Genomic DNA, 11,662 nt, shown 5'->3' on the forward strand with positions numbered 1-11,662 from the left:
CGAGGATCCAGGTTGAGGTCTCACGATTTGGGCTGGGGGCATGCCACGCGTACCATCATTACTGTCATCGTGGTACACCCCTCCCACGCCCCCCACGGCCACATTCTCATTTTGCTAAAACATTTATCTGTGCCCCAATCCCATGAGTGTGTGTGTGTTTGTTGGCAAGAGGAAGAAAAAAACCGTAGAAGAAGAAACAAAATTTAATGTCACAAACTTTTGATGTGTTCTAATTTATATACAAACAGACAGACGGACGGATTGACAGACAGACAGAAAGACAGGCGACCGGCGACCGGCGACCGGCGACAGGCAACAACGACCCTTCTCGTCCGTTCTGCCTTGGCCATGACTCGTTAAAGCAAATTTGTTTTTACGCTTGATGGCAAATTGCGCGACTTGCCTAATCTCCCCGTTGCGCCGCTCGCACGTGCTGTATCCGTGCTGCCCGCTGCCCCACTCAACAGGCGCCACCATCCAGCGCCACCAACAGCTTACGCACTCGCTCACACACACTCATCCATGCATTGGAAATACTCGTGCGAGCAGCGCTCTTGTTAATATTTCATATGTCATCGCAAGGAACACCACCATCTCATCTGGCACCGACGCCTCCGTCCGTACCTCCACCGACAGTCGTCCACAGGCAAAACAGGTGTATACAAATCTGTAGGGTGAGGCTGAGGCAGAAAGAAAGGCGTGCGACTGACTAGTTTACGGACGGGCAGGCATTCCCATTGATATGGTATACGGATATCTAACTGGGTAATGGCTATTCTCAACTTTAATTAAACTGGCTGTCAGCTTGTTTTATTTAAAATCAAACTTAGCTGATTTCCGTGATGCCCTTTGATGGTCTATCAAGTCTGCCTTCCGCCCTGAGTATTACGTATCGAGTGATAGGGCTCTCTGGCAAACCCTCACCTTGCTTAAACACACCTTGCACAGAAAGACAGCCCGTCCTCCATTACAACACGCGAGCAACGTGGCAACTCTTAAATCGCTCGCGTTTAAAAATTTGATTATGTGACATTTTCGTCCTGCTTCTGGAGGTGAGGAAAAAGAAAGTGAAGGGAAAAGGGAAAGGGAAAGGGAACGGGAGTGGCCCAAAAACAAAAAAGTGAAGCAAAAAAAATGGAAATTAAATTTATACACAGATTCAAATTTTTTGCGGCGGTAGATTGCTGGGCCACCCACCATCACACTGAGAAAATTGTCCGATGGTTGTTGGTGATGATACAAAAAAGAAAGCCTGGTCTCGGGCGATAGAGTAGAAGTGCATTCTGACCAAATGAATGAATGAACTTCAACTAATATGAAAATATTTGAAAAGAAGAACAATCTTTTTATCCCTTGAACCGATCGTTTCCGGTCAGGCATCTCATTGTGTGGGATGAATTTTTCCCAAACAAGGCGGATCTTCAGATTATTTTGTATAATTCATTCAAGATGACAAACTATTTTCTAACGAAAGTGCACAAACAAGAAACTTTACAACTTGGAAATTTAGCAAACCTTTGATCCGGTGCCACCAATGTAGTTAAATATCGGATTGTTTTCCTGATGACTTTTGCGATTGTTCGCTTGGTTTTTTTTTTTCTGTGCAGCAGCAGCAAAAGCTGAGACCCAGCACCGACTATGTGGTAATTTCATTCCGTTTTATGAAGGCTTTTCCGCACATTTTGCAATAGGAAGAAAATAAACGAGGGGGAACGTTGTGAGTTGCTGCGGACACCGCAACTCTACAGTTATACCCGATACTAAGTCAGTATGGCTCTCCTCCGGCAGACGCCGCTAATATTAAACGACACGACAAAGAATGCGTGCGAGAGAGACAGAAAATCAGTCTGAGCGTGACGTCGGGCGCTGCGTAGCCAATGCAAATTGATTTGTTCCTTTTGATTGATGATTCTATGATTCTGCGTTTTTAGTTTTCTCGAATCTGCAATATTGTGGATGCAACAGATTTTCGTCCTTTGTGGGGGCGGATGAGGGTGGGGCGAAATTCTGAGATATACGTTTTATAGTGACATCTTAAAGGAGTGTGTGTACCAAATTTGGTTACTCTAGCCTTAATAGTCTCTGAGATTTGTGGTTGCCTCAGATTTTCGTCCTTTGCGGGGGCGGAAGGGGGTGTGGCGAAATTTTGACACAAAACGGTCAAGGTCCGATATCACAGGAGTGTGGATACCAAATTTGGTTGCTCTAGCTCTTATGGGTTCTGAGATCCTTGAACTCATATTTTGCAATTGGCAAAACCGACTATGAAACCTGTGTGTTAGAGTGAGACAGAGCGAGAAAGAGTGAAATTGTTTTCGTGATTCTGGCTGTAATAATTATACGATCTGGTTCAGATTTTGCACTCTGTAAGATATAGTCATCTTCTACGATTCTGCGTTTTTAGTTTTCTCGTATCGTCGAAATTGTGGATGCCACAGATTTTCGCCCTTTGTGGGGGCGGAAGTGGGCGGGGCAAAGTTTTGAAATATTTTTGGAGCAGTGACATATCACAGAAGTCTGGGTCCAAAACATCGTTACTCTAGCTCTTATAGTCTTTGAGAATTAGGCGCTGAAGGGGACGGACAGACGGACAGACGGACGGACGGACAGACGGACAGACGGACAGACAGACATGGCTCAATCGACTCGGCTATTGATGCTGATCAAGAATATATATACTTTATGGGGTCGGAAACGATTCCTTCTGGACGTTACACACATACACTTTTACCACAAATCTAATATACCCCAATACTCATTTTGAGTATCGGGTATAAAAATACAACAAAAAAGAATATGAACAAAACTGGTTGTAATGATGAGGAGTTTTAAGCTGCTCGAATCGGTGCTATATTCTGGACTGGCTATGGACCACTTACAATGGCTATCCTCTAATCCAGAATATGGTTATACCTTAGAATTTATTTCCTTTAAATGCGCCCAGTCTTTGCAAGTCCACCACAAGGGTTTTCAAATGAAATATACGTATACGTATACCCCATACACAGATCATTCCAAATTATATAATAAAATAAAATCGGTCCCCAGTAAGAGATCAATGTGCATAATATGCCAACAAGGATTTCTAAGGTAATTTCGAGCACGATATGTTGATCTCAGTATCTGCTATGCAAAATGGATCGATGTTATTCCGTACTGGAAGCTGGGTCAGATTTACGTGACTTAATTGATTCCGAATCAAGCCCCTGAATCACTTGAGATAGTCTTGACCTTTTGCCAACAAAGTCGGATATTCCGGCTTGAACGGTGAGCCCGAAGTGTCGATGTATCCATCGATACTGTTAAATGCCATTATACTTGGGGACATAAATGACGATTTTACATATTGGTTGCAGCCTACCGCTGCGATGAAACTCGAGACGAATGCAGAAACTGACTTAGTCGAAATCGGAGGCGATAAATCACAAATCGCAAATCACAAATTGTATGAGCTCACTGGAATAAATGCATCTGATTCAAATTGGGTACTTGCTGGGAATGCCGGTGCCTGTGTGTAAGCGGCTTAATGTGGCTCAAATGGTTTTTTTGGCATCCGGAAGATATCCGGAGAGGGAAATGTGGTTGGAGCCCCAAACGAAAAGCGAGGGCAGCCGCGACTCCGAACGCGATTACGCCTCTGGGATCGAGCCCTAGGGACCAATTGCGCAATGTGGGAATTGTTTGTTGCTTTGTTGCTTTTTATTTGTTGAATAATTCATGCAAAATCCAAGAACAAATTGGCATTAATCAGTGGTGAGTCACACACTCACACAACCGCACAACCCATACTCATGCAGCCTGGCACACCAACAGGAAAATGTCAAAGACGAGATGAAACGGCATTCATGCCCGCTGACATTTCTGCTCTGTACCGGTCCGTACCAACCCAACATTCCTGTCACTTAATCAAGAAATTCCTTTTGCCCGCCCCTCCGCCTGTCCCTCTCCTCTGGTGGGAGTGTCTGGGCCAGCACACATAAATGGTCCTCGCTCCTCTCGTGGCCTTTGCAAAGTCTGTCTGTTCGCTTTAACCTTAGTTGCCACTAAAGGATCCATCTGTATTGTACTCACAAACACTCGATTGCACTCGTATACAGGTGTTCAGGTATGCGATGGGGGGGGGGGGGAGGTAAGCCAGGTAAAAAGCTCTTTCCATAACGCCCTTTGTTTTTTTTTTTAAACTGCACTATGCACATTCCATCCGTTGGTTTTTTAATTTGGTTCACCAAAGATTCATTAAAATATGTACCTACAGAAAAACATTCATTTTACAAAAAAATTTTTTATTCTTAGATAGCACATCTGCATACAAAAATATTTAACATTTGTATTGTGAAAAGCATTCAATTGGTATTTAAAAAGGTTCTAGTCAAAAACTGATGTACATTTCCAAGAGCTGAAACCAACCGAACAATACAAATGCTGAAAGGAGTTACTATATACGAGTCTGTATGTTGAAGCTAGTATTCAAGTACATACTATGTATGCATACACATACATGTACGAGTATGTCAGGTACATATATACAAACAGTATGTAGTGTATTAAATGAATTAAAATCAACGAGCTACAAAGCTACGAGAGCTACGAGCTGCATTAATACAAAGTATAAGAAGATTTTGATCTTTTGGATCGTATTATACCCGATACACAAAATGAGTATAGATTTGTGGTAAAAGTGGATGTGTGTAACGTCCAGAAGGATGCGTTTCCGACCACATAAAGTATATACATATATACTTGATCAGCATCAATAGCCGAGTCGAATGAGCCATGTCCGTTTCAGCTCCTAGTTCTCAAAGACTATTAAAGCTAGAGCAACGAAATTTTGTATCCAGACTTCTGTGATATGTCACTGTTCAAATTGTATTTCAAAACTTCGCCCCGCTCACTTTCGCCCCCCACAAAAGTCGAAAATCTGTGGCATCCACAATTTAAAAGATAGGAGAAAATTAAAAACTCACAATCATAGAGTCTTGCCGAATCCGAATCAGATTGGATTATTATTATAGCCAAAAGTAACAAATCAATTTGAAGTGGCTACGCAGCGCCCGTCGACACGTTCTGACTGATTTTCTGTCTCCCTCACACGCACTCTTTGCCGTTTAATGTAGCCATACTGACTAAGTATCGGGTATAAATGTAGAGTTGCGGTGGCAGCAGCAACTCACAACGTTCCCCCTCGTTTTTCTTTGGGCTAATGATTCGATTGCCAAGTTTGCCTTACCAATAGTAGATAAATACGTACATATGTATACAATATACATAATAATATAAATAAATATATGAAAATTTCTGAATTAACAGAAAAACGAAAACTTAATCATTATTTTGGATCGAGAAAAACAAAAACAAAATAAAACTTAACAGTAATTTACCGATTCTTCGTTAGAATTTTCATCGATATTATTGCATATCCTTGTAAAGAAACCACAAAAACACCTTCCAGTACTCATTTTTTTTTTTAAATAAATACTTGTAAAAATTTAAGAGTTCATAATTCATGATTTGCATTTTATTTGGCTCAAAATAAATCTCAACGGGGTGATTCGCAATACAGGTCCATTCCCGGTTGCACTATACTTTACTCCTGACAGTGGCCACGCTGCCCTCGCAGCTTAGTTCGTCGCAGAATGCTAAAAAAAATTGTAGCATGCAACATACAGGTTATAGGAGCTGATGATAACTAAACGGGAGTAGGAAGTACGCGCTGGCCTCGGCTTTTGTCTCTGGTCGGCGGGGTGTGGGCATGAAGGACATTTTACTGCCCATTTAGAACTCTGGTAAATGGTCGAGATAAGAATGTATATAAAAAAAAATCGCGTACAATTAGGGAAAGGATACTAGGAAACGGGATACAGGGGGTCAAAGGGACAGATCAGCATGGATACGTAAACGAAGAAGATCACCGGTCAGATCTTTGTCGGCTGCGGTATCGCCCATTGGCGAGAACGCCCACCCTACCATGATCCTTCAGGGCCACCTATTAACAGTCAGGATCCCTCCAACAAAGACTGCGGTGGGTCACATCTCCGTCAGACAAGGTTACATGGTTCCGATATGAGATATTTAGCCTTGGTTCATTTCCAAACTAACTGTATTTAAGCAATCCATAGTTCTGCATTTAAATTCCTATAAAACCTAACGCTAATGGAATCTAGTCCCTAATATAAGCCTGCTATTGGATATTGTCTTACATTTATAGGGTATTACAATACAGCATATACTGGGGAAAGAATATCATAGGTGCGAGGTAGGGTATAATGATTTTAAATCTATAAAAATGATTAGTAGTAGGTATATATAAATGCACGAGCTAGGTTATGTGTTCATCATAGGAACAAGAAAACTTCAAACTTCATTACGTCAACTTGATCAGTGCCAAAACCAGACAAAAATCGGGTATATGGAAAATCGCTTAAAGGCATGAGTAATACGTGTATAAAACCGTGATCATGGTTGAAGACCAACGAATAGTTACAGCACATTCAATCTTTTCAGATGGCTTACTTGGTTCAGGATAATCACTTACGATACGATTAATAGCTTTGACTCCCACGCAGAAAGATCTTTCGTTGTGTGTTGGATGAGGTGATTCGATGGGTCCCGTGAGTATGATGATGTGTGTGATTGTGATGAGTATCTGCATAGATGATGAGATGAATGCGTGGCAACCAATATCAAAAACTGTAAAAATAATCGGTATTAATACACTACTCATTTGTTCAAGTTCGACTTCGCCCATGGACAGGAATTCCCTTTTTGTTTATACCGGATTTAATTGGCTGTTGCACATTTTTGCCGTATCAGTTAAACAGAAAGCGGATAAAAAAAAACAGGGTTTCGCATATCGGGTCTAATTTCGAAAGAAAGATAGAAAATATAATTAAATCCGAGGCGGGGTCGATGCTTCCCGGCTGGAGACCGAGTTCCTAATCGAGGTCTGAAGGTGGCACACGATTATACCGGGCGCAGGTACCGGTCCATCTGCGGCGTGAGGTTAGGTGGACACTCGCACACTGGATTGCTCGTGGGGCGACTGGTGTATTTAAAGAGTCACTCAGATCATCCCCATAGGTCCAATTTATTCAGGCGACGCTTGCAGAGCACACCGATCGGGTTAACTTGAGGAGCAAGTTCAATGCCTCGGCTACCGCCTCATCCGAATCTCAAATGGTGGGGGTTTAACCGGTGGTACGGGCACGTGGCCAATAGAGGTCTCCGGGAATAACCAATCCGTAACTGCTAGACCAGCGTTTCAATACGTAGATACTAGTGGTGTTAATCCTATGCGGAAAGAACAGAACATTTTTTAACGGGTCGCTGTAGCTGCGTGGATAATTACCTCAACAGAATTGCACCACTGTTTCGAAAAATGTTAGTAAACTGTGTGCAAAAATATCAAAGCGTTGCCGCTTGATCGGAAAACAGCTGTTGATAAGCTTTATCAAAGCTCACAAGATCTTCAACTCGAATTTTTTACGGCCTAGTTTTAGGCTGTAGTGTTGGGAGTTAGCCGTGGATAATTAAAATACAAGAAGGCAAGACAAGCGTCGAATATTACAAAATACGAAGACTTCGGCGCAGCGCAGTCAGTTCCAATATCGGAGAAAATATGCCTCGTCCTGTCCAAGACGCATAATTTGTTATTGTCTTATTGGGCATTCCGTTTTGAGCCGTTTGCTTGTGCGAAAACACCGACTTTTATATGTCACAAGTGCAAAGTTTGTGAGATACGAGAAGATCTCCTCCTTGATTATGTGAAAAATCATGATGAATTTAGACTTTTCCACTCGCCATAAGCCTAAAGGAAAATAAATTCCATACGCACAGATTTCCCGCGGTCCCAATCGCAAGCTAGGGCCCAGTCATGCCGTGCTCAACGCAAATTGATCATCACAGAAACAGCAGTAGCAATCACATATGTAGATAAAATCCATACTCTCAATTTTCAATCGCTATTACCCCAAAATTCCCATTTGAAACATAGTTTTGTTTAAGATTTTAAAAGCTATTGGTCTTTTGTAGCTGAGAGCTACGACAGAGTTGCAGTTTCAATCTTTCAAATGTTCAATGTTCCGATCAGAAATACAAACAAAGTAAGTACTCTGTTACAGGGGGGCTACAGTCGGGGGATGAAGACTCATCGAAGGGATCGTCCACTCGGTCCAGGTACTGTATCAGTGTTGCCATTATCTTCTCGTTCCCATTATACTCCCAATACACTCTGCGACTTAATGACCGCAACGCTAGTGCGACTGTCAGATTGGACAAAATAACGCGGACTGGGAGTCAATCTCTCGAAAACGGAACTCTGTTATTCACAAATAAATACAAACATTAAGTGAACGCAGGCTTTCCTTCAGCGACAGTGTCCGTTACTTAAGGTTGGTTAAATGATAAGAAGCTTAACTGGAGCCTGAATAGAAAAGAAAGAGTGAAGAAAGCCACGACAGAAGGCCTCTATGCATGTAAAAAAGGCCATTGGGCTTACTTTCGTACAACTGCAGTAAAAGTGCGTTAAAAGATCATAGATTTTAGTAGATAGACGGATATTAAGGCATAACCTTTGCCCCTCTACTGTACTGAGTAATACACTATGCCGTCGTTTCCAGGAGCAACGGGACAAGCAAATAAGAAGCAGCCCTACATTTCCTTCAGTTAGCAAGGGCGAAAATGAAATTGATTGTTCAGTTTTCATAATGCCACGACACAAGGCTCTGATGGAGGTTGGGCGGCGGATCATGAAGCGCTTCGAACAGCTCGCTCTGAATGTGGAAGAGGGCGTTCTCAAGAGCGACCTGAACAAGCATCATCAGATTCGTAGATGGCATTATCGAGAGCTACATATGTACATATGTGAGGCCGGTGGACTGCACAATGGTCAACATGACCCACTGTGGGTGGTATCGTCATCTACTTCGGTAATGCTTTTCTCATACCAGACGTTGGCGACCTGGATATGGCGCAGAAGCGGCAATGGATCCCAAGGACACCAAGCAGCTTTGAACTCAACTGAAACTGAAAAGTCGGCACACATCTATAATTTCGTCAAATGCCAAAAGAAGACATTATAAAGGATGTTGGATGTGACAATACATCTAATAACTAAATGAGGAATACCCCTGATACAAATTTACCACATATCTACTTACCATGAACACCCTGTGTTATGAAGACCTTTAAAATAAAAAGAATAATCTGTTCTGTTCTGTTGCAACATTCTTATAAACCACACGTGTTATTCTTTCCACCTATAGCATAATCCCCAACAATAACAACACAAACATAACACAATAACTAAAGATGATTAAGATAAGTAACGCCCAAACATTTCAGTTGTTATATGCAGCGAGGATTTTGAATGCAACAATGTCTCGCTCGCACAAAGTCGATATATGTATATACGGATCTAAAAATAGAAGGAACTTTCATGTGTAAGCACAGCACTATACTATACTATACTATACTATACTATACTATACTATACTCTACTATACTGTATAGTGCCGAAGACACGATTATGAAATTTCTTCTTCTTCGAAAATCCTTTTGCGATTGACTGGTTGGATGATAAAATAATATATTCTCGGCATTCATGTTTAATACTTCAGAAATATTCATTAGTTTAAATATAAAATAACGGCTTAAAATCCCCCACCCCATTTCATAATAATAATTTCGTAATGTTGGCGTATCGTTGAGAAATTAAATTTAATACAAACTTCCATAGAAAAGAAAACAATTGGAACACACAAAAATACCCTATCTAGGAAGGCTCTGAGCTTGCACTTGACTACAAATTGGTTTGAGTCGTAAGCAAACCTAGTCCTCAGTTCAGTCTTACATTTCTCTTTGTACAATACACATCTACAGATCTAAAATTATAAAGTTGTTTGTTTTTTTTTTTTTTTTGAATATTTTTGATCAAGTGCGAATACACTTTTTTCCTGTTTTGAAAATTTGTGACAGCTCTGCGGTTTTTGTTTCGTTGACTTGTTTTGTAGTCATGTCTGAAGACGACTGTTCATCGACTCGTGACTGGGCTTTGCCCTCCTCGAATGGGAAGCGATCCGATGCCGCTTACCGCAAACAGCGGATTCTACCCACACACAAGGGAAGAGCTGTGCTCAACCTTGCGGCACAGCGGCGTGGAAGGATGCCTTCAAAGCCCCGAGCCCCTTACCGTAGGGTGAGTTGTTTTGCCATCTAAGTCTGCCGGTCATCTAGTGCAGCAGCTCCCTTTTGCTCCCTACAGCCAACGCCATTGTCCGTGCATCTGGAGCGCCCGTATAAGGCTGAAGCCGAAAAAACGCGTCCCCATTGAGCGCAAAAGCAAACGCACATGTGGCAAGGACAAGCCCAAGAGCTCGGAAGTCTGTTGCTAAGAAGTCAAAGCGCAATGTCCAGAAGCCCTATTGCTAGAAGACCGATATGAACTATAGAAACAAAACTAGAATATGAAAAACAAAAACAAACCAAACGAAATGAAATGAACCGAAACAACACAAGACCATCGTCAATTCAGGAATCCTCGAAGCAAACTCAAATTGAACTTGAAGAAGCCCCAGGACGAAGCCGACTTGGTACAAAAGAGCCACCCACGAGCATACGGCGATTGTATCTGATGTGAGTACAGGGGACATGTGCATGTGGGTAATCCAATAGTCTATGATTCCAGGTAGAAGGATTAATTTTGTTCCCCTCGTAGATTTGGCGCCTGAGGAGGTGTCGGCCATCACTCTGCTGAACCGTGTGGAGACCAGTATGGCATGGGATCGACACGTGGAATACCAGCTATGCTATTGTCGTGGCCTTTTGTCTCTTCGAGAACCGACTGGCGCGACTGGCCTCTTAAAAGCTCTTAAAACGGATTGCCCAGTGAGTGGCAGTGCTGGATGGCAGGGAATGTATTCTGAATAAATAATAGTAGTAATTCAAGAGTATCCACCAAAATGTTAAAATATCGTAACCTAGATTCGCTGTATTCTTTGTGTTAGGTTTATGCTATAAAATATATTTTGTTTGCCAAAAGTGTGATTGTTGATTACAAAATCGATAGGCGCTGACAGTCGGTCAGCGTTGGTTAAGGTTGATCAAATTTTCGATACCGTGGATTAGCCTTCCGGAGCAGCTGCCTCTACGATAAAATCTTTGATCAAGTAGCTCCGTCTAGCTCTGTTCAGCTCCGACATTGGCAGCTATTGGGGGTTTTGGTGAAAATGGATGTGTGTAACGTCCAGAAGGAAGCGTTTCCGGCCCCATAAAGTATATATATTCTTGACCAGCTTCTATAGCCGAGTCGATAGAGCCATGTCTGTCTGTTCGTTTGTCCGCCCGTCTCAGAGACGTAAGAGCTAGAGTAACGACATTTCGTATCTAGACTACTGTGATATGTCACTGTTACAAGGTTTTTTTAAAACTTCACCCCGTCCCCTTCCGCCCAACAAAGGACGAAAATCTGTGGCATCCACAATTTTAAAGATACGAGACCGACCAAAAACGCAGAATCGTAAAAAATGAGCACCTAGATCTCAGAGACTATAAGAGCTAGAGCAATAAATTTGGTATCCACCGTCCTGTGATATCGAACCTCCGCAAGTGTACTTCAAAAATTGGCCGCACCCCTTTCCGCCCCCGCAAAGGACGAAAATCTGTAGCA

The 11,662-nt window shown here is 42.2% G+C and overlaps 1 long non-coding RNA gene across 2 annotated transcripts; it reads left to right on the forward strand.

Moving 5' to 3' along the window:
• The first annotated feature begins 9,951 nt into the window (after positions 1-9,951).
• LOC6600413 lies at positions 9,952-11,034 on the forward strand. Of its 2 annotated transcripts, none has more exons than XR_003409129.1 (3): positions 9,952-10,192; positions 10,259-10,652; positions 10,712-11,034. It is a non-coding gene; the product is annotated as an uncharacterized LOC6600413 (long non-coding RNA). The 2 variants fall into 2 exon arrangements; XR_003409128.1 differs by having other exon boundaries at positions 9,955-10,192; positions 10,259-10,629.
• The last annotated feature ends 628 nt before the right edge of the window (positions 11,035-11,662 follow it).

The sequence above is a fragment of the Drosophila persimilis genome, unplaced genomic scaffold (genome assembly GCF_003286085.1).
Source record: "Drosophila persimilis strain 14011-0111.01,24,50 unplaced genomic scaffold, DperRS2 tig00000766-arrow-arrow-pilon, whole genome shotgun sequence".
NCBI classification, from domain to species: Eukaryota; Metazoa; Arthropoda; class Insecta; order Diptera; family Drosophilidae; genus Drosophila; species Drosophila persimilis.